Genomic DNA, 24,372 nt, shown 5'->3' with positions numbered 1-24,372 from the left:
CTAAAGACACGAACAATGGCATGCACATGAAAAAGCAAATGAATCCTACCATTACCTTCAACAAAAAATCTGATTTCTCCATTATTCCATTAGGAGGGCACAAAGGCTGCTGCTGCACTACACATAACTACAAAGGAATACTCACATGTCTCAGCCCCAATGGGTTGCTTAAAGAAGTAAAAATAACCATGGATTCTAGCATCGGTACTATTGTGTCTTTTAAAGCACCAAATCGGCCGTCGTAAACGCTGAGCCATTAGTGTACATCTCGCCAAACGCGTAATGGACACGCTGTGTATTGAAATGACGTGTCGTTGCGTACAGCAAGTTTGGGGGCATCTATTGGGGGTTGGTTTGCTTCATTTCGCTTCCTAATTGGCTATCTCACATCACAATATCGCATGAGGGTTTTCCATTAGAAACATTGAATAGGTTTAACATTTACGAGCAGATTGGGGTGGAGAAAAAAATAATCTTTCTTAATACACTCACAGCACAGGATGATTCCGCAGGACAGTCTTTTAGAGACATCTCGTGATCAGACCATGCTGACTTTGATTACAAAGGAAGAACAATTTTCCAATTTAATTGTCAGTATTAGTGATGCACCGAATATTCGGCCACTGAAAAATTTCGGTCGAAAATGGCTATTTTCGGCATTCAGACAAAATAAAATTAAAGCCAAAAGAATATGGCCGAAATAGGATGTGTGACGCAAGCAAAAAAAAAAAAACCGCTGCAAGCAAGCATCTGTTTGAATTAAACAGCGAACGCGGGGGCGAGTGTCCGTCTTGCTTCTCGCTGGCTTTTCACTGTGTGAGTTTGCACCGGTTGTTCGCAGCAGCTCCGGGGTCATTGCACACACCAGACAGAGGAGAGGGGCGTCGCTGTACACTGTGCAATATTTAAGCGGGTCGAAAAAAGACAAAACTGCCGTGTACTGGTGAGCCACTCTTTCTTCTGCAGCGCCTTCCCTTTTTATATATATATATATATATATATATATATATATATATATGAGCCCCTCGAACGCTTCCACTTTTTCACCAGCGTCCCGGTGGCCGTGCTAAATACTTTAGCTAATGCTAGCACTATTGCTACAGTTTAGAACACGGAAACACTTACCGCTGTCTCCAGGTGGTGACAGACCTGTACAGGACGCTATGTATGACTTTGCAGTGCGTTCCCGAAGCCGATTAGCAGGTGCGAACAAATGTATTTATTTATTTTAAAACTTTGCTGAATATGTGAATGTGCGGAATTTAAGTGCGCCGCACCTTGTCCCGCCGCACGCATCCGTGTCCGCCTGTGCGAACTACATTGACTGTAAAGTGCAATCCCACCGCCAGAAAATGCTCAACCCTCTTTTGATGTTTAATTAGCCAACACGTCTGCGGGGTGGGCACATTTCAATTTATATTATGCTTTGATAAAACGTCAGTGCTCAATAAATATTTTACAATAATGTTATAATTTTTATTCATTATAATAAATGCAATGATAGTAAAAAATTGGCATAATTTTTTTTCTGCATTTCGGTTTTCGGCGAAGCATTTTTCATTTTCGGTTTCGAAAATTAGTCAGTATGTGTATGCGTGTGTCTTAAGGGACTACATTAAATAGCAGTTTAAAACAGATGAATGTACAAACACTTACAAGGCCTCTTCAACAACTGCCCATTCTCGCACCAATAAGTGACCTAACTCACAGGCTTGGGACGTCTTGTTTGAATTCAGGTGCCTAACTGGAAACATTTGTCGTTCCAAACAGAGACACGACTGTGAAATCAACAAATAGAGGCAAAAGGCGGCCACCATACTGCTTGTCTGTTCTTTGGAGAAATGGGGCAGGCTTGTTGTGTTGATGTAAAGCTTTGCAGTGATGCCAAGATGAAGCTCAACCTAACAGACATTGTAAAGAATGCAAGCTTTTTTCTTTTACTTTATTTTCAGCCTCTTTGCCTGCTTTGCTTTCTTCCCTCTCCACTCTCCTCCACTACATCATTCCTTGAGTGTTTGTGCTGTGTCCCTTAGTTACCGGATAAGCGAGCCAGCAGCAGCAACGGCAGCAGCAGAAGCAGCTTTGGAGAGTTAAAAGCTTGCCTGCCCAGTCCCACTCATACAAGGCCATCAATAATTCACCCTCATCGGGAAGCATTATCTAACAGCCTTATGAAAGTTTAAAGCTTCTGGGTGACAACACAAGAAGTCGTGAATGCTCTGCAAGAAGATGTAGCGGGCGGTGGTGGCGGCGAACCCCGGCAACAGACACGTTCAAGTGGAACCAGACGGCGCTGGTCGGTTTGCCCGGTGAGGCCCGTTTCAACGCTACAGCGGCAGATGCGAGTCAAAGAGGTAAAATAAAAAGACAACACAAAGGTGGAAGCTTTGGCTGGGCTGTATTAACGCCAGGGCTCGCTCTCATTGACAGTTAAATCCCTCTAAGCCCGGATCAATTACAGCAAGCGCTGCTGTAATTAAAACGCCCTAACAAAGGTCTTAGTAGCACCTTCCCGTTGAAAAGGAGCAGGGCTCCCATCTGTGAAACTGTCTTCACACAATAGTTTCGCTTGAGGCTGCTGTGTGTACACAAAAGTCCAGAAATGAAGTCAATGATGGTGAACCTCCCACATAATCGTTATTTACGATTCACCTATTTGTGTGTTTTTTTCCCTGTGAAGAGCTTTTTGCATTTTTTTTTTGTGCTTTCTTTTAATGCTAAGATGCCACGAGATGCTACCAAAGCCTTGGTTAATAGGAAAGTAGTTATTGGTGTCAAATAATTATTGTAAAGTTATACTTCATCTTTGTATGCTGCCGAGATGTTTACAAGCAAATGAGATGTAAGCCATTTCCTATTAAAAGAGACGTCAACCCCCCAATTTTTTGGACAATATGGTCTATGCAGCCCCACTAGTCTAAATACGGTATTCTGGTTAATATTGCGTGAGTGGAATAGGAGTTATGGAATCTTCAGTGGACAGCAAGTGGCAAAATGGCCGCCCCCTGAGATGGATAAAAGCGGCTGGATTTTGCCTCATAACTCATATTCCAAAAATGTAATATTAATCCGAATGTCATGTTTTCACTAGTGAGGTCACATCAAGGTTATTTTAGTTAACTAAAACTAACGAAAAAATAAAACTAAAATTAAAAAAAACTTTTCGTTAACGAAAATGCTTTTAAAAAAAACAAAAACTAACTGAAACTACATTTTATGTTTACAAAACTAACCATAATTATAGCAAAAATGTCCTTCTTTTTAGTCTTTGGTAATCAACTTAATGCATGAGCCTTTGGGGATGATTTATTTTGATATTAACCGGAATAAGGACATTTGATAGTGTGTCACACAAAAGTGACGTCATCTAGCAACAGCCAATAGAAAAGCACCTTCAGATGACGTAGCTTCCATGGTGTTTTTTTTATATTGCGCGCAAGTAATACACACTTTTTTTTTTTAAAAAAAACAACCTAAAACTAATAATGAAACTGAAACTAACTAAAACTAAGCATTTATTAAATAATAAAAAACTAACAGAACCACCATGAAAACTCATTAAAACTAACTACATTTCAAAAACAAAACTCAAAACAAAATAAAAACTAACTAAAATGAAAAATTCCAAAACTATAATAACACTGGGTCACATATAACATATTACTGTCAAGAAATGATTAAGTGTTTTGGAATCCTCGTCGTGGAATACAGTACGGCCTAAAAAAAAAAAAAATCCAATCACATCACATTATAAACTGAATCCCTTCGCGGTATTGAAACGCATCACGATATATTGAAATATAAGTGTAAAAATTAAAATGGAAATATTTCTGAATGATTTGTATACTGTAGTCTTGTAGCAAAGAACACTTGTTAAAAAATTTTTTTTTTTTGCCAATTTTACCCTCGTCATTAAAAAATCATAAAAATATATTAAAAATACACATGAGACATCAGTAATTAGGCAACTGTTTTATAGCGGGAAAAAAACGACATTAAATCCAAACAAATCAGAGGTCGAACATCTTCCCTAAACAGATTGATTTTTTCTTTAAAGCTTTCCTTCAAAAATATTTTAATCAATAGCTGTGAGCACAAAAGACCACTTGGAAACGATTATGGTTGTGTTCAGCCCTGACAACAAGGACGCGTAATTAAGTATGTTTTTCAAAACATATCTTACGTGACTATGCTCAGCTTCTGAATGACAGAATGATTATGTCTCTTAATTAAAACTCCGCCGTGAAGCAATTAGCAAACAGAACTTCATTAGAACTCTTCATACATCAAGATGCCGATCAGTGGTGCCCCTTAGCCTCTGCAAAGTTTTCAAATGAAACAAATTAGTACAGATAACACAGCTAAATTTGGATTCCATATAATCATGGGGGGGGGGGGGTTGGGGGGGGTGTTGTCGACTTAATGCTTCATAGGATGAAACCTCGATTTAAAAGTTCGCTTACATCAGATGCCAAAATTACCCTTGAAAGCTGCTCCCCTGTGGCGCCGAGGAGGGACGACTCCGCCGACACGTAGCGCGAGCAAGACGGCTTGAGTGAACTGACGCGATGTGAAAGCAAGCCGTGCCATTCCGGGCCATACATCCTGCCTGCCGCAGTTTCCTATCTTATGTGACATCGCCTGCCAATCACAGCCCCCGAGAACGATAAAGGTTCACCTTGAAGAACATGTTGGCATCACCCCAAGATAACATATATGCCGCAAATGACTATCAGACAAAAATATGTGCCTTTAACGTGTTTGGGACGCGGTGTTATGAATTGAATCATGTTGTATTGAACAATATACATTGTAATCTACACACCACAATGAACGGTTCCTCAAATCAATCCATGTTAACAGAGTATTTCATGACTTATGAATATGCGCCGAAAATTGAAATGATAACTCCTCACTTTCCTTCTCTTCCTTGTTCTGCTATAAATAGCAGCAACTGGGGTTAGCATTAAGACGTTAGCCGAAAGGACTCGTCCGCTAGCTTTCACCGGACACTGTGCGTAACGTTGCCTGATATGAATAACAACGAGATGCTAGCCAAAAGGAGTCGTTTACTACCCGCTAGCTTCGCCAAAATGAATGTGCGGTGACATCCAACGGCGTCTCCCACACACACAGTCAAAAAAGTTGCAAGTGAGCTGTCACGAAAATATCGAATTTTTACGAGGCCTTTTCATCGCGTCTTTACCAAAGTAATCATTGGAATCGTATTATTTGTACTATTTCTTAAAAATACTTTTAGGGTCTCAAGGGCTTTTACGTCTCAAACACTTTAAATGTGACCTAACATTAGCGGTCAAGCCTGATATGATGAACTGGCTCATGGATTTTTGAACATAGAAATCATTGGTTATTAGCCATACAGTTACTTGGTGGCAGCAATCAACACGAGGGTGCTATTGATTGAAATCAGTTAGTTGGCTGCTGGAGAAATCTAAATGAACAGTTAACAGATTAAGGTGCAAGTTGCATCTTGGAATGAGTATTTGTTTTAAACATATTGTTAGCACATTAGACGTGCAAGACTGCTATGATAAATTGACAAAAGTTTGTGATCAGTAAGAATTTTGTCTGTCATGTGGAATTTGATTGATTGTTATATTGTACAGTTGCTTTAAAATATTTCAGCTCCAACTATCAGAGTACGCTAGGAGAATTCTAAACAGAAAGTATATATATATATATATACAGTGAGGAAAATAAGTATTTCACCCCCTGGTGATTTTGTGAGTTTGACCCTTTACAAAGAAAGGAACGGTCTATAATTTTCATGGTAGGTTCATCTTAACAGTGAGAGACAGAATATTAAAAAAAATCCCAGGAAATCACATTATATTAATTTTAAACATTTATTTGTCTTTTATTGAGGAAAATAAGTATTTCACCCCCTAGCAAAACATGACTCAGTACTTGGTGGAGAAACCCTTGTTGGCAAGCACAGCGGTCAGACGTTTCTTGTAGTTGGTCACCAAGTTTGCGCAGATCCCAGGAGGGATTGTGGCCCACTCCTCTTTGCAGATCCTCTCCAAATCCTGAAGATTTCGAGGCTGTTGCTTGGCAACTCGAAGCTTCAGCTCCCTCCACAAGTTCTCTATAGGATTAAGGTCTGGAGACTGACTAGGCCACTCCATAACCTTAACGTGCTTCTTCTTGAGCCACTCCTTTGTTGCCTTTGCTGTATGTTTTGGGTCATTGTCATGCTGAAACACCCATCCACGACCCATTTTCAATATCCTGGCTGAGGGAAGGAGGTTCTCACCCAAGATTTCCCGGTACATGGCCCCATTCATCCTCCCCTCGATCCGGTGAAGTCGTCCTGTACCCTTAGCAGAGAAACAGCCCCAAAACATAATGTTTCCACCACCATGCTTGACGGTGGGGATGGTGTTCTTGGGGTCAAAGTCAGCTTTTTTCGCCCTCCAAACACGGCGAGTCGAGTTGATGCCAAAGAGCTCGATTTTAGTCTCATCTGACCACAGCACTTTCTCCCAAGCCTCCTCTGAATCATCCAGGTGCTCATTGGCAAACTTCAGACGGGCCTGTACATGTGCCTTCTTGAGCAGGGGGACCTTGCGGGCACTACAGGATTTCAATCCATTACGGCGTAGTGTGTTACCAATGGTCATCTTGGTGACTGTGGTCCCAGCTGCCTTGATATCATCAACAAGCTCCTGCCGTGTAGTTCTGGGTTGTTTCCTCACCTTTCTCATGATCCGGTTCACTCCACGAGGTGAGATCTTGCGTGGAGCACCAGACCGAGGGAGATTGATGGTCAATTGGTGTGTCTTCCATTTTCTAACTATCGCACCAACAGTTGACTCCTTTTCACCCAGCTGCTTGCTAATGGTCTTGTAGCCCATTCCAGCCTTGTGCAGGTCTACAATCTTGTCCCTGACGTCCGTAGACAGCTCTTTGGTCTTGCCCATTGTGGAGAGGTTGGAATCTGATGCATTGATTGATTCTGTGAACAGGTGTGTTTTTATACAGGTAACGGGAACTTAATTAGGAATACCAATTAAGTAAGAGGACTAATGTGTGTGCCTCCTGGTCACATGACCAGTCTGTGGGAGCCAGAATTCTTGCTGGTTGGTAGGGGGTGAAATACTTATTTTCCTCAATAAAAGACAAATAAATGTTTAAAATTAATAAAATGTGATTTCCTGGGATTTTTTTTAATATTCTGTCTCTCACTGTTAAGATGAACCTACCATGAAAATTATAGACCGTTCCTTTCTTTGTAAAGGGTCAAACTCACAAAATCACCAGGGGGTGAAATACTTATTTTCAAGACAAATACAATTATTTTAAACACAAATTATGCAAGTTCCTTTTGATTAAATTTGTTATTTTAAACATTTTAAAAAGGTGCAAACATAGAACTCAAAAATTTGTATTGATAATCTTTTTTTTAACGATTATGCTGATTTTGTAATTGTGGAGTGTAATAATTTAAATTGTAATTGAATTTTGATTAATTGCACAGCCCTCTTTCTTAAGTATTTCTAAGGAATGGGAGAATTTGGTGTGAATGATCTGAACTCCTGTTTTATTGTCACTTTATTAATAGCTGAATACAGTAATGCTGCCAGGACTTGTGCCAAAGCGTAGATGTAGCTCACCCTTAACAGACTGCATGATGATGTTTACTCCATTTTTTCGTCAATTACGTCAAGGCAAGATTAATCAAGAACCTATTTCACAGAAATTTCATTTACAACAAAAAGTGGTGAAAAGTGAATGGAATGCGGTTACCGAGGCTGGTAAAGATTTATACATACAAATATTTTTTGGACTAACTGCATTCACTTTGACTAGCTTCAGAATACGAAGATGGAGCCACTTCACTTCGTTACCAATGGCCTTTGCGTTTGAATGTGAAGAGGCTTAACTCAGAGCCTTGGCATTCCATTCCGCACTGAACTTTTGTTGAAAGAAAGCATGCAGTTAATGTTGAGAAAGTGAAGCTCAGTTTTCAGATGTAGCTCGTATTAACATCACCACAAAAACACCTCTGTACAACCAGCATGAAAGCATTGCAAGTACTCTTTCTATATTTGAGAAAGCATTTAAAAAGTGCCAGCAGTGCCATATCGTGGGAGGTGACATTCAAGCATGGCAGCGCCAGCGCTCTAAATATGGAAGCAAAAGACTGATTCCAATTAAATTATTTTTGCTATTAATTTGACTGAGTAACTTTGCACATGAAAGCCCCTAACAGAAGAATACCAGCTGTCAATCAAAGTGTAGCGAGCTGCGGACTGCACATGTGGCAAATGAAACACGGGCGTGAGCAGACACTGCTCCCGCTTCCATTTCTCCCTCTTTTCCGCGCCAAATGAGAAATAATACCGTCACACTACATCAGCGGAGTGATTTACATTTTTATATGATATGGAGAATGCCGCGGGAAGGGTGTGGGGGTTAGCAAGGTATAGAGAGGTGGGGTGGGGGGGGAATCATCGGGACGCATTCCTCTGCAGTGGAGCATGAACTGAAACCTCAATTTCTTGGATAATTACATGAAATTATTGAGGAATTTGGGGGACGAGACAAAGCACAGGAAGATGGATGGCGCGTCGGGTGCACCTCATGCCGACCTTTTTTAAAGCACACTTCCTGCGATAAAGAACACAGGCTTGCCATCACCCCCCCCCCCCCCCACACACACACACACACACCCTCCCGCACCCCCCTTGAGACAAAAGTGACGTGCTCATGTGCTAATGGCAGCGGAGAGAGTTGGGCAAACGTAGCAGTGAGGGCGGACCGGACAACTCACAGGTCAGTGCTAATCTTCTGATAGATGGAGCCTAAAGACCCGGGACACATCCATCACGCGCCGCCGACGGCTCCCCAACTGGGAGAGATTTGCAAACAGCAAAAGGGTTAACACACGGCCCAAACAGACCTCTGATGATCCATCACTCAAGGCAACAAGCTCCTTTTTTAAAGCGTATCAGCCCCTTTGACAACACCGAGGGGCCGCGGAGGAGTGCATGGGGGGGGGGGGGTGGGGCTCCGTTTTTAAGACCTTAAGCTCCACAGCTCTGTTGATCATTAAATATCCATTTTAAAATCAGTGGGGGAAAGTTAACCGTCATTTCAAACGCAGAAGGTGGTAGTAGAGGAGAGGATTTCCTCCCCGCCGCCGCCGTCGATGTCCTGGCCACCACACACTCATCCGTCAAGTTAACTACCCTCGCACGTAATCATTCCAGTCATTTGTCTCCTTGTATTTGGGTATGGGAGTCGCATAACAGCCATGTTGGGGATTCACAGTTCAATGGAAAGCTCACCATGCAGCACTTTGTTGAACAAACAAAATGGCCTCTGCCAGGGAGCATATATTTACATCTGTCTTCCCATCAGGCTTCACCTGCCAATCAGGCCTCCTGAGAATAGTTAAAAGCTGAGACAACAACCTAACCTTGAAAAAAAAAACATGCTGGCATCACCCCAAAGCAACACGCAGGTCTTAAATGGTCAGTCGAAGATACAACTCATGCCCATAAAGCCAACATAAACACTGGAGGACAAATGGGTATGATAAACAGTCTTGTGGATTTTTCATCATTAGGAATGTGGAGGTATAAATGTGCAGGTGCTTTGTTATACACAATTGTGCAGCAGCCAACAGAACAATTAATTCAGACCAAACAAGATGGCTCCCTAAACTAGTTGCAGGGGATATCAATAGTGGAACATTTTCAACAACAAAAATAGGGATGGGTATTTATATCATAAGACCATTAGAGGTAGGGGCGATTACAATTAATTGATTGGAGGTTTTGTGGAGCAAACATTTTTGACTGGCATCATCGCACGCACTATTTTTCTTCTTCTCTTAAATTACTGGTGGATCACATCTCTATGGTGTATACCACCACCTACAGCGGCGGAGTCCTCTCAATATTCCCAAAAGAAGAAGAGATGGAAACGGGCAGAAGTCGCATGTCCGTTTTGCGCATTTTCAGTAAATGTGCTTAAAAATTTTTGAACAATTGGATGGAAACGCGACTAATCGCACTTCCATGCTTCCGTAATATCGTGCACTTTACCAAACACAATTTTGGGCACTGTTAATTCCGACCCAACAGTGGGCTACCTAAACAGGTTTCAGGAGCAAAAAGACAGGTTAGGTGGACCATTTTGAACTAAAAAATTAGGGATAGGAATTTGATACATAAGAACCTTAGAGGTAGAAACGGGTATAATAAATGGACTTGTAAAAGTTCCCCATTAAGAATCCATGTGGAGTTAAGGTTGTGCAGTTGCAGCAAACAATTCGAGGGCACCATTATTTCAGACCCAACTAGTTGGCAGCCTAAACAGCTGTCAGGGGAAATCTAAACAGGAAATAAAGAGAAAGAAAAAGTTGGTTTTTAGCTAAAGAAGTAGGGAGGGGCATTTGTTTCATAAGAACATTAGCGGTCCAGACAGGTATGATAAATGGACTTGTGGATTTTTCGTCATTAAGAATCCATGTGGAATGTCGAGCTTGTACCAATGGGGTTTTGTTGTGCGGTCCCTTTGTGGAGTCTTACGAGGTCCCATGCAATATTAAAAATGATCTTGCATTATGTGGTGTATTTGTGGTGCCTTTAATGGCAATTTCTGTTCCAGTTCCATGTGATTGCGCCACATGATTCTGTTCTGGGAGCCTTATTAGTACTGCCCAGACTATATCATTCTTGTTGTGCCACCATAATAGTCCATATTTTGTTTAATCTTGAGTTTGTATGAATTGTAAAAAACAGGTCAAATGTTTAATATTATTCCAAAAATGCTATTTTCCCCCACTCTTAACTCTTTGACTGCCACATACTACCAAATGAAAGATTGAACTCTCATTGAACTCTCATCTTTCATCAGAAAAAAAAGTTTGTTTCTCCCTTATTCCGTTCTTCAGTAATCAACAATAGAAAATGGTTAGTTTCACCAAAATGCTCTGTTTTGAAACAAAAAGCGGAGAAAAAGAGCTTTTTGTGAAACGATGTTTCATGCACTCTAGTGAATTCTACACTTCTTTTTGTCCATGAATGATGCCACAAACACCTAAATAGTGCTTTACTTCTGTAAAACGCTTTCACCAACAATGAAAAAGTGTTTTTTGGTTGCAAAATGCGTTTATCTCCATTCAACAGTGTAACAATTTGACAAAACAATTTCGCAAACTATTTACAAATGTGTGCAACTGTGGTACTATTTACAATTATGTGGATGTTTCAAATACAGTTTTTCTTTTTGTAACGCTCCCATGCGTGCAAGGAGACGCAGCAGGATTTGCACAACAGATTAGTTTCACTTGCGATGGCTCCTTTCGCGTGCAGACGTTACACTTTCTTGACGGCCTTTTTTTCCGGGGAATAAATAGCAAGTAGCAGACTGTACCCACTCCTCCGATGAATATGCATTGGACTCGGGGCACTCTTCGTCGTCCGATTGAACGTCCGCCTGAGCGTGCTCGCTTGTGCTCCGCGTTTTCCGGTGTTAGCATCGCTAGCCCGTGAACCTTTATGACGTCGTCATAGCCGCCGCGTCAGCGCTTCCAACTTCGGCGTCAACCTCGGAGTCACCATCATCATCATCAATGATGATCATCGTCGTCATCAATGTGCTCTTTAGCGTTGGTCGATGCTTTTCGTCTTTGAAAAAAACTGCTCGACCGTGAGCTGCTTGCAACCGGTCGCCATGTTTTCTTCCCTTCCCCAGCCATTGTCCCCTCTAGCTCCGCCTCACGTCTTCTACTGACGCTTACCCAATCTTGTCAAAAGAGAGTCATTGCTGCCATCTAGGGGCCAAAAATAGTCATTAGGCTAACTAGATCTGCTTGAAACTTTCACAGCAGCTGGCCAAGGCTTTCCTCCACCCGTTTCAAAATATATATAAAAAATTGGATGACGTCTTTTAACGTCATTGGCGGCCGTCCGTAGGTTTTTTACTTGACGTCTTTTAACGTTCATGGCAGTCAAAGAGTTAATAGACAACTTCCTGCATCTGCAGTTGAATAAACATCCCTATTTGCAGAAATACAGTAGTTGCAGTAGTTGTTAATATATTACAGTTTCATCACTCCTATGAAGAAAAAAAATGCCATCAATTCATGAAAACTAAAGAAAGATAAACATTTGCTCCGTGTTGGCACCTCAAGTATTTTTTTATTCTGTGATCTGTATGTAAATAATATCTGCAATGTAACAGGACAAATTGTTATAAATTGATGTTATCCCACACGTTAAACTATTGTGGACAAAAAAATAATAAAAAATTCTCTGAAGAATGTTTCTGTGAAATCCAATTTGAAATAAATTTAGTGTGCGTGCCAGGTTACAGGGAATAATGTCAAACTAATGCAAGAACTAATCCAGATCTGATCCAGACTGAGCATTTGATAGCGATATTAATTAAACATGAACTCCCAACATCTCAACATGTTCTGATGTTTACAGCTCTGTAAAATGTCACCGGGTAATGTTATAATCTGTTGTACTTTTGTGGGATCTAAATAGCTTTGAAGACTTCAATTTTAATCCAACGCCACAATACCTTCTGTCAACACCACAGTTAACGCTATTCAGTCATTGATTTTGCAAGTGACAGTGAGTGTTCGTCTTCCCGCCTCATGACGGTGGGTGGGGGTGGTGAGAGATGAACGAAGCATAGCAGTAGCTCCTCAGCAACCTTTCAATAAAGTAAACAATCTTGTTGCGTTGACCTGTCCGCACTTGTTTGCGGTCTGTTACGCCGCTAGAGCCTTCCCACACATAAACAAGGCATAACGCTGGCCTATGTGAGTTAATTCAAAGGTCACTGTATATAATAGTATATAATAGCATACTAGGGGCTCGCTTATGGGATTAGCACAAAGCTTGCATGTAACCTCTAGAAGAACTTTTATAGTCCAATGATGCTGGACATTCCGTAGTTCAGCCATGAAAAATAAGACTCGATGGTTGCAAAAAATAATAATAATAATAATTTCAACTACATATTGACTGAGACTTCATTTTAAGTAGTATCTCAAGTCAATGATAACCCTCACTTCACTATCACTTTTTTTCACTTTTAACTTACCTACATTAGTTAAACAGCTAACCTTTACCAGCTGTTAACTACCACAGCTGCCAAAACTTTCTCTACATCATCAGGAGAAGTTAACTGCTCTGCCTTTTCCATCCCGTTCCTGCATGTTTGCTGTCGAGTCGACTGGCTATCAGCTGGTGGCTAACGCGAGACAATCCTCCGCTAACGAGCCGCTCCTAGCATGCTACAATCAACCTTTTTATTCTCCACATGAGATATAGTTAAGTGTCCCTGGGTCTCTTGAAAGGCGCTATATAAATCTAAGCTATTATAGTTATTACTAACGTAAGCTATATTTATGCTTGGCTTTAGGGTTAAGGAGGCGGAGTACACATTCTAATTTATCGTGTTTAGGTCTCATTAACACTAATACTTCTTTTAAAGCATGCATGACAGTGACGAATGTTCAAATGTTACTTAAAACATTGCATGTAAAGTCAGTAATTGCTTTATGATGGCATCAGTTTGTAGGTGAAAATGCCGAATTCAATTACCAAGTGGGGGTGGGGGTTTGGGTGGATTAAAAACATAAACAAATTCGGGGTCAACCTTGGAGGTTCGACTTCATCCCTGTGGTGGATTGCTCATCCTGTGATCGCAACAGAAGCGTCCCGTCTTGAACGACAGCGATGATTCATGGCAGGCTATCCTCCTTTGCCTTATTGTCCATTTGTTGTCCGGCGTTTCCGTGCGAGAGCATCAAAGGGAAGTAGACAAGACAGCTGTCAAAGCCCACACCCAGTGAGTGAAGATGGCAGGTGAGCTTTTGCACCCCACACCCACCCCGCCCCAAGTCATTCTCCTTAGCTCAAACTGCTCTGAACAAAAAGACTGCAGGCTTGAGCTATCCTCTACAGCACACATGCATGCACTTAGCTGTATTCAACCTAAAGACATGTCCTAGTTCTTTAAATCGCCGTTTGATGTTTAATTGCGAGATTTTTGGCCCTGGAAGAAGACTGCAGAGTTGCATATTTGGAGTCCCAAAACACAAACTACATAGTGTGTTGTGCAATAACGGTTGACTTTCCAGTGGTTCTCACTTCAAAATGGAAATAATGTAGAGCAAATTAACTTGGTCCATGCTCTAGCCGTCATCACAAAACAGAACTCTGCCAACTTGTAGGACTTTATTCAGTATTTATCAAGTGTTAAGTGTATAAGTATGTTTATATTAACAACTGCTTGGTAAACTTAAAATGGCTGCAATTTAGGGCTGCACAAATCAGCGGTGACTCGAAATTACATCCGAATTGACCGATATAAAAAGAATGCCGATCACAATTTTCTGATTCGAGTGAGAACGAATCGTAGCATAATGTCATGTACTAGTCTCACAGGAAATTAACTTAAAATGGCAACGCGTGTGATGTAAGTTCGTCTGTGAGGAGTGTGACACGTGCTCTTCGAGACCTGACACCCGGAAGTGTATGTACAGCAATGGTTAGCCAGCTAACAGGGCTGGACTGGCCATCTGGCACACAGGGCAGATGCCCGGTGGGCTGACCTCTTTTGGGGGACCGATGCAGTGCCTTTTGATTATTATTTTCCTACATTTTACCACAACAGACTGGTCCAGAACTTAGAAGGACCATCCACAAACTGAAACATCATCAACAAACATCAGTGGCAGAACTACATAGGCAAGAGTTGGGTTGGGCCGGGCTGGGCCTGACAGAGCACAAGTCAAAATGCTAGGGTAGATTTTTTTTGGGGGCCCAGTCCAGCACTTCCGGCTAATGATTATTATATTAAACTGTTAATCAAGCAATCAATAAAGCCCATCTAGGTAGTGTATCAACGCCTTTGTCGTTACTTCGCCATTGGCCTCTGACAATGTCCTAGCACAAAGGGAGGTTGCAAATTTGAACTGGATAGACAAACCCTTACAGTTGTTAGCTTAGTGTTTGCTAGCTATGACAGACACAACATGGATTGATTTAAAACTTTACCAAAAGTGAAAAAAAAACACCTTGGGTTTTGCCTTAGTATACAGCGAGAGATCCTGGAGATTAAAGTAAGTTATGCTAAAAATAACTCAGCTGTGCTAGTGCATTGGCTGTATATGTACACTCTGATACATTTTTTTTTAAGCGGCATTTGGTGTTGATAAAGCGCTATGCAAATGAGCTCCATTTAACATTAGGATCAAATTGGATTTTTTATTTTTGGGAGTATGAAGTGGTCATTGTTAAAAGTACCATTGGTACCCCTTGAATGGATTCAGGATTAAGTGGTCAAATGATAATTGAATATGCAAATGTTGTTCGAGTCCAAGTTGCTGTAATTGTCATGTGTGATAAATTTCTCTCGAGTCAGACCCATCCCTACGCAGCAGTTCGTGTCATTTCTGGTTCTACAATTAGCCTCACACTCTTCCCATTTGCCATCATTGGTTCCTTCAACAAAAAAACAAGAAAAGGCAAAACCTAGTCCTCATTAGGACAGGGTACATCCCGTACTGGTTGCCAGCCAATTGCAAGGCACATACATTAAAGACAAACAAGCATTCACGCTCATATTCAAACCTAGAGACAATTTCAAGTTTCATGTTTTGGGAATGTGGCAGGAAGCCAACTAGACGGTGGGGGGGGGGAAACACCCACGCAAGCACACGGAGAACATGTAAACACCACAAAGGAAGGCCAGAGATGAGATTGGAACCCAGAACCTCGAAACGATAAGGCAAGTGTGCTAACCCCTAGTCCACTGTGCTGTCTCATATTAAAAATGTCCCTATTGTAGAACTAATAAAGATTATCCAAGAATAATAAGAACGGTCTTGTAACAGTATTTTTCTTCACGATAGCTGCATGCAAAGTGTTAAATAAATATTAGTTCTGCTGTAGACAATCAATTGTTCAGTGTCACAACAAGCTCCAAAAGCTTTGGAGCCATACAGCGTGTGGGGAGAAAATTCCCTTCGGCTATTTTAGATGTCTGTGGCCAAACTACCAGCCAAAGTGGGTAAACACATTTTCATCAACTTATGTATGCACACACTGGATGCTTTATTCTTTCCCTTGAAGATCAGATCTTTGTAGATGCGTGCTAGAGGGGCAGAGGGCAGGAGAAGGAGGGAGGGGGGTGGTCCAAGGTGGTCAGTGTTCCCGCTAAAAGACTATAAAAGGCGTTTGATGATTTAGGTTACGGCCGACAAATTATCTCGCTGAATCGCAATCACAAACAAAATGTGGGCTGTCCTGGGCTGTCCTGGGCTGCCCCCCCAACAAAAACGCGGTCTGTATCGTCCAGCAGCAGCAGGACGAGGCTGCTTGAGAGGAGGAGGGTGGAAAAGGGAATGAGGAGAGCGGGCTTTGGGTGTGTGTGGGGGGGGGCTGCTGGTAGCTCATGTTCTCCCTATTGAAATGCAGACACTTTGATATGGAAATGGCAAGTTACAAAAAGCCGCTAGAATTCACACTCGCCTGCATTGAAACCATTTGCGCGAGGCGAGATGAGATGGCACTTCCTTCCCAGGACAACACAGACAAATGGACCCGAGCAGCATGCCTGGCCTGGGTGAGAGATGGAGTGGAGGTAGAGAGTGCATGTGTGTGTATGTGCTGAGAATGTAACAGAACATTTGTCCACCTCACTCTCTCTCTCCCTTTCAATTCCTACTGTCCCATAATTCATTGTGGGCTGAAAAGCAGGATTTTTCAAACACAATCGCCAAAGAATGGACCTTCATCCTTTATAGTCCTCACTCCTTCCTTCTCCCAAGCCAAGAGGACTTTTGGTTCACGCCAAAACGTAAAACTTCAAAAATCCACCCGAATTTGTCATCGCCAAACATACGGATGATGTAATAAGCACCCAGGAAAGAACAACCACTCCTCTTTTAAACACCCTGACAGCTGTTAGATACATTACCGGTACATGCACCACAACTATTGGACACAACTCTTCATTAGTGTTGTTCCGATACCGATACTGGTATCGGCAGAGGCCCCGATACTGCATTAAAACACTGGTATCGGTGAGTACTAACAAGTAACATGCTTTTCATGTTGAGGAACAAAAAAAACGTGGGTATCGATATGGTATCGGCATCGGCCGAAACTGCAAAGCTGGATATCGGAATCGGTGTCGGGGTCCAAAAAACGGTATCGGAACAACAGTAATCTTCATCAATGGATTGATGAAGATTACTGTTGTAAGTAAATGCGAGCCTTTAATGGTAAAGGGTTGCATATAGGAACCCGCCATTCCTCCCAAATCTTAAATCGACAACTTAAAATGAGTTAGGTCCATAAAACTGGTTCGTGGAAAGCTATGGCCCGGGGGGCCATTTACGGCTCGCAGAAACAGACCGATTGGGGCCGATTACCGGTTTGACGGTTTATCGTCGTTTAAAAAAAAAAAAAAAGTTTCATTAACCGCTAATATTGTTAACATCCTCTTTTATTTTCTGAAGGGACTTCTAAACAGGGCACAATATGATTGGCTGCTTGCAGAGTTGAGGAGACGAGCCGCCTTTTTGTAGCTAATTGACACCAATTAACTTTTTTTTTTTAAATTATCCATCTTAGGAGAGAGCAAGACACAGTTACTTACACGGATGCCCCTTGATTATAGTGCACTGTCTTAAAAAACTAAAAACAAAACAAAAAACATGGTGCCATCTTGTAATAGTTAGTCCCAAGCACAACTCGAGTAGCCCACAGGTCTATTCTAAAAATAGCTCACCAGTGGTGGGACACTGACTTACTAAGAACAATTTATTTATAACACAAAAAGATTGTCAACACTTATTTTCTGCTTGCTTCTGTATTTATTTAAACTTGACATGGTGAATATTTGTACCAAATATTCTATATTTAGTTTAAAAAAATAAAACAGATTGTGTTTAATGGAAAAAAAATGCTGTTTTTAGCAACTCGTTTTTTTGTGGGGGTGATTGATAAATATTAGTAATTTTAATAATAATATAATAAAAAATTTGTTTGTGTCAGAATTTAATATCAGCCTATCCCTACAGACAACCATTCAACTCACATTCCCATATTCAGTGCATGGGAGCTCAACACACGCTGCATTACATCAAAATCAGGCCGTATGGCACACGGACGACTTGCACAAAACTGAAATGGCCCTTGTTCCACAGATTTCATTCCAACAGTGTGAAACAATGCATCAATAATTCAGCCAAGGACGCTTACTAATTATACACAATGGCTATGTACAAACATAAGCATACAAATATACAACCACAAAACAGCTGGAGCTGTTTGGCTTCACTTACGCGCTTGGAAAATCCCATTTTCAACCACATTTTCAAAATGAGGCTGACTTTTTTTTTTTTTGCTATTTCCACTCAAGTTACCAAATATGCTTCCAAAGTCAACTACACAACTGTTATGAAGCAATAAATATGAAATATGTGCACATTAGTTACAATCAAGCTCCACCAACAATACATTTTGGCCTTGCATGCATCAAATAGGGTACTTAGAAAGGCTACATACTAACTATATGTAGAAAGTGAATGTTCTTCATGATTAATCGCCAGCATAATGTACCTGTATTATTTTTTTATTATTGTCAATATTGCTTTTCTAGTGAGGCATGTGGCATCAATTTACATTCAAGTCACCAAACATGGTTCCAAAATCAAACTGCACAACTGTAATGGAATTAAATATGAACGATGGGCACATTAGTTGCATTCAAGGCCCACCACAAACACATTCTGGACTTTCGCCATGCACACATTTTAACCATCAACAGAAAATAATTTGTATTTTGTAAAACATAATGACATAACTTTAATTCCTAACTAAAAATTTGACTATGTGACAGCATAATCGACTTTCTTTGCCTTGACCTCACCCCATTTCCAATCAAGTTACCAAATGTGTCCATAATTTAACCATTTCATTGTTACGGATCATTTATGTGAAGCTCATCAACACATTTATGACAATCACCTTGACGTGCATTAAAATGCTTGCAAAATCAAAATGTGTTGAAAATACATATATTATTGCAGTACAGATAATATGACTATTTATACAACTTTCCCCCCCAATATGCTTCATGATTATTGCCCATCTTTCCTTTAAATGCAATTTATTTTTTCATTACTATATTGCTGTTTCCTTTTATTAAAAGTTGCGAAGTCCAAGTTACCAATGTTGCTTCCAAAAATAACTTAACAGTTATAGCCCCATCAAATCCAAACTATTTGCACATTAGTTGAATTTAAGGGCCCACCAAGGAGACATTTTGGACAACTGCATGCTTCCCCTTGTGCCTCATTGCAAATAAAGGCATGATTGGATGAGTCTGGTGTAGAAGACCACCAAAAGGCTATCACCTAAAGCGAAGATTGCAAGACACGAGGACTTTTCTTTTTAACTATTGACCTTATAAATAGTCCCCTCCGAATGAAAACACACTCCCAACATCTTATAGGAAGAGTGGACGCGTTCTAATTGATGACCCAACACTTGATGGTGGTTGGCTTATTAACGCTGCAGCACGATTGAACGCCGTCCACAAGAATTGAGCGCAACGCAAATGTGGTTTAACCTTGATGTGTCAGCGGTGCTTTGCTCTCTGGAGGATCCCGGCCAGAGACTGCCTCCGAAAATGCCTCACGTAAGGGGGGGCTGGCAGATATTGCTCCCCAGCCTGTAAAAACTCTGCATCTGTCTGCGCGTGCCATCATCTCGCATGGCTGGCACGAGGCTCCGTGAATTATAAATGCTCTGTGCAATGATCTTATTTTATAGCTGCAAAATGGAGAGGTAAATGGAGACCGCAACTGACATCCAGCTACTTAGATGCTGTTCAAAGTGTGTGTGTTGGGAAATTCACACTGTTACTGCAAGACTCGTAATTTCCCTCCGATTCTTTAATTGTGCACATAATTGCAGAAATTCAAAAGAAAGGCGATAAACGCTACATTGCTGCTTTCATTGCGATTAATGAACATTTTCCAAAGTCCGCCAGAGAGCCACTTCTTAACGCTATGTATCGATGGAGCGGGTGCTACTTACCGTGCTAGAAAGATGAAGGACTGTGAATTTCAAATCGCCCCCCCCTTCAACTCGGCTGGCCTGGTTTAGACGAGGCGGCCCCCACAAACTGAGCTCCAGGTCACACAAAAACAGGCTCGACTCGGCTGCATGTTCGGGTCGCCTCACAGCGGACAGGCGGCGGTGGCAGGTAGACGCTCCCCCACAAGTCGATACATCCAGGTCGGGGCGAAAAGCTCCAAAGCGAAGAGAGGAACGTTGTTGTTGTTTTTTTTAAGTGAAGCACCATGCCCCGCGTTTAAAAAGAGAAGGTTGAAGTGGGGGGGAACACGCTCCAATGAGACGAGGTGAATTGGAAAAAGTCCCGACCAGGTCGCGACGAAGTGGGTCTGGAGGGAGTCGTTGAAGCCCGACGGCGGAACACGCAAGCCGGGTAGTGTTGAGATGAGATTCTCGGTGAGCTCCGAGCTTCAGTTGCACGCCCGCCGGCGCGTGTCACATCCACACGACTCCAGAGCAGTCAAGAGGACAACTGAGCAGACAAGCGAGGAGCACTGGACCGACTCTGCAGCAGCTGGCTGGACACCGACGCGAGGAAATCCCGGAGTGGAGTTTTCTCAAATCCATTTTGGAGTTCGGAATGGATTCAGCCTCTAATTAAACAATGAGCTCTTTGCACAAATCCACTACTTCCTGAACTCAGCAACGCTTCTTAATTTCCTGTCTTTCATGATTCGACAAACTGAATAATCCAGGTGTGCCTGACCTCGGTAACCACGACGACAATGGCCAGACACAATCATGAAAGACAGAAAATGAAGGAGTGGTGCTGAGGTCAGGAAGTAGTGGATTTGTGCAAAGAGCCCATCAAACAATTGTGGTTGACTCGTTAGCTAATTTTGATGGATCGGTAGTACAGTAACTAGTTATCTAGACAGATAAGTAGTTGGCTGGTTAGTTATAGCTAGTAAGTTCTGGTCAGAAACTGAATGGATTCAGGTAAATTCAGACTATGTGCGCTTACTACTAGTAGTATTAGTTAGCTTGATAGCTATCCATGACACATAAGTACATACCAAACAGCAACAGGTTACTTACTTAGAGTGAAAAATAACTTAAGTTACTTCATTTGTTAGTTTGGTCACATTCAAAAAGATGTGGTTAATTGAGACTTATTAGCATAGCGTTCTGGCTGGAATGTGAATACAATCAAGCAAATTCAAACTTCTATAAGTAGTTCCTGAGCTTTGCGAATGGGGTAGATGCCACGGACTTCCGGGTTTCACACATCAGCGTTGTTTCCGGCCACTGATGGCCGCGGTCCAACACACCTGCGCCCCACAAACGCGCGCTCCCGCCGGGCGTCTCCACTCTCTGAAATGCTTCGGACAACTGAGACAGACACACTACACACTCGCACCCGTCGACGGGAACGCACAACCAAGGTTAACTAAAACTAACGAAAAAGCTAAAACTAAAATTCAAAAAACTATTTAGTTAACGAAATAAAATAAAAACGAAAATGCTTTTTAAACAACGAAAACTAACTGAAACTACATTTTATGTTTACAAAACTAACTATAATTATTGTAAAAATGTCATTCGTCTTTGGCAATTAATTTAATGCATGAGCCTTTGGGGATGATTTTAAATGTGAATTTAGATTGTGATTTATTTTGATATTAACCAGAATAAGGATGTTTGAAAGTGTGTCACTCAAAAGTGACGTCATATAGCAGCAGCCAATAGAAAAGCACCTTCAGATGACATTGCTCCTATGGTGTTTTTTAAATATTGCGCACAAGTAATACACTTTTTTTGTAAACTAAAACTAATACTGAAACTAACTAAAACTAAACAAAAACTAAGCATTTATGAAATAACTAAAACTAATAAAGACTAACAGAACCCCCTTAACTCTTTCACTGCCAGACGTTTTCAGAAACGGGTTGTCGCCAGTGCCAGCCGATTTAAGCATTTTGACTGATCTTTCAAGGTCCACAGAAAATGTTGTGTTTGGACTATGGAAACACACATACTACCAAATGAAAGATTGGACTCTCATCTTTCATCAGAAAAAAAGAGTTTGTTTCTACCTTATTCCGTTCTTCAGTAATCAACAATAGAAAATGGTTACTTTCACCGAAATTCTCTGTTTTGAAACAAAAAAAACGGAGAAAAAGGGCTTTTTGTGAAACGATGTTATTTCATGCACTCTAGTGAATTGTACACTTCTTTGTGTCCATGAATGATGCCACAAACACCTAAATAGTGCTTTACTTCTGTAAAACGCTTTCACCAACAATGAAAAAGTGTTTTTTGATTGCAAAATACGTTTATTTCCATTCAACAGTGTAACAATTTGACAAAACAATTTCGCAAACTATTTACAAATGTGTGCAACTGTGGTACTACTTACAATTATGTGGATGTTTCAAATACAGTTTTTCTTTTTATAACGCTCTCCTGCGTGCAAGGAGACGCCGCTGGACTCGCACAACAGTTTACTTTCACTTTGGCCGTTTCGCGCGCAAACGTTACACGTTACACTTTCCTTTTTTTCCGGGGAATAAATAGCACGTAGCAGACTGTACACACTCCTCCGATGAATATGCATTGGACTCGGGGCACTCTTCGTCGTCCGATCGAACGTCCGCCTGTGCGTGCTCGATTGTGCTACGCGTTTATGACGCCGTCATAGCCGCCGCGTCAGCGGTTCCAATTTCGCCGTCAAGCTCGGATTCACCTTCATCATCATCGATGATGATGATCATCGTCGTCATCAATGTGCTCTTTTAGCGTTGGTCGATCCCTCGTCTTGTAAGTGTAGAGAGCTGCTTTCCAAACGGGCACCACTTTCTCCTCAGCCATCTAGCTTCCCCCCCCCCCCACGTCTTCTCCTGCCGCGTCAATGCTTTCCATCCACGGAGTCATCATCATCATCATCATCATCATCGTTGTCATCAATGTGCTCTTTTAGCTTTGGTCGATGCTTTTGTCTTTGAAATAAAACGGCTCGGGCGTGAACTCCTCGCAAACGGTCGCCATTTTTCCTTTGTTTTCCATTCTGATCTCCTGCTCGACGCGCTAGCTCCGCCTCTACTGACGCCCACCCGATCTTGTCAAAAGACAGTCATCGCTGCCCTCTAGGGGGCAAAAATAGTCCTTAGGCACAACAGACCTAATTGAAACTTTCAACAGAGATGCGGAAGGCTTCCCCCCACCCGTTTCAAAAAAAAAAACAAAAAAAATTGGAGGACGTCTTGACGTCATTGGCAGTGCTCTGTAGGTTTTTACTTGACGTCTTTAAACGTCAGTGGCAGTGAAAGAGTTAAAAAACTAATTAAAACTAACTAAATTAATAAACAAAAACAAAAAAAACCTCAAAACTAACTAAAATGAAAAATTCCAAAACTATAATAACTGTGCGTGACCAAGGGGCACAAAGGCGGAAGCGCAAGAACTGGGACGCGGCCCACACGTCGCAAACAGGAAATGGAAACAAAGCTGATGTGTGAAAGCCAGGAAGTCGGAAGTCCCGCCTCCTCCGTGGCATATACCCCATTAGCTTGATAGTTAGTGAGATATATAGAAATAGAACGGCAACCTGTTAGCTAGATGGATAAGTAGGCTAGTTAGATTTCATTAAAAAGGTTTGGTTAATTTACGGCTCTAAAAAGGAGTGTATTACTGGTTGGAGGCAAAATGGGTTTAGGTGAACTCAGGCTAGAATTAGGCTCATGTGGTTATCGAATTAGTTTGATAGACAGCTACATATGTAGTTTGATAGACAGCCAAAGGGCAACTAGTGAACTACACATACTGTATATATAGTTACGTTAGGTTCAAATGCGCTAAATTGTAATGGAGTCCTGGTTAGAACCCATATTTAGGCTATATAATTAGCACTTAATTTGTTACTGGTTAATTTGTTAGCGTGATAGTTAGGTAGAGCAATAAACAGCAACTATTATCCAGATCAGAGGTTCTCAACCCCGGTCCTCAAGTACCCCTATCCAGCCTGTTTTCCAGGTCTCCTTCAGCCAACACAGCTGAGGATCGTTATCAGGCTTCATGCAGAGCTTGCTGATTAGCTGATCGTTTCAAACACCTGTGTTGGCTGTTGGAGACATGAAATCCAGGCTGGATAGGTGTACTCGAGGATATACAGTATAAATCAGTGTTTCTCAACCCTGGTCCTCGGGGCCCACCATCCAGCCTGTTTTCCATGTTTCCCAATTCCAACGCAGGTGAGGATCGTTATCAGGCGTCTCCAGAGCTTGCT

The 24,372-nt window shown here is 41.6% G+C and overlaps 1 protein-coding gene across 11 annotated transcripts in view; it reads right to left on the bottom strand.

Moving 5' to 3' along the window:
- adgrl2b.1 (adhesion G protein-coupled receptor L2b, tandem duplicate 1) overlaps positions 1-20,623 on the bottom strand; it is a 162,881-nt gene extending 142,258 nt beyond the window's left edge. For all 11 annotated transcript variants that reach the window (XM_077556547.1, XM_077556551.1, XM_077556549.1 and 8 more), the window contains exon 1: positions 20,109-20,623. The gene's annotated coding sequence lies outside the window, so the exon portion shown is untranslated. The remainder of the gene's footprint in view (positions 1-20,108) is intronic.
- Between the last annotated feature and the right edge of the window lie 3,749 nt (positions 20,624-24,372).

This window comes from Vanacampus margaritifer, chromosome 2 (assembly GCF_051991255.1).
Source record: "Vanacampus margaritifer isolate UIUO_Vmar chromosome 2, RoL_Vmar_1.0, whole genome shotgun sequence".
Taxonomy (NCBI): domain Eukaryota; kingdom Metazoa; phylum Chordata; class Actinopteri; order Syngnathiformes; family Syngnathidae; genus Vanacampus; species Vanacampus margaritifer.
Note: the sequence above shows the minus strand (reverse complement) of the source record. Positions and strands in the feature narration are given on the sequence as shown.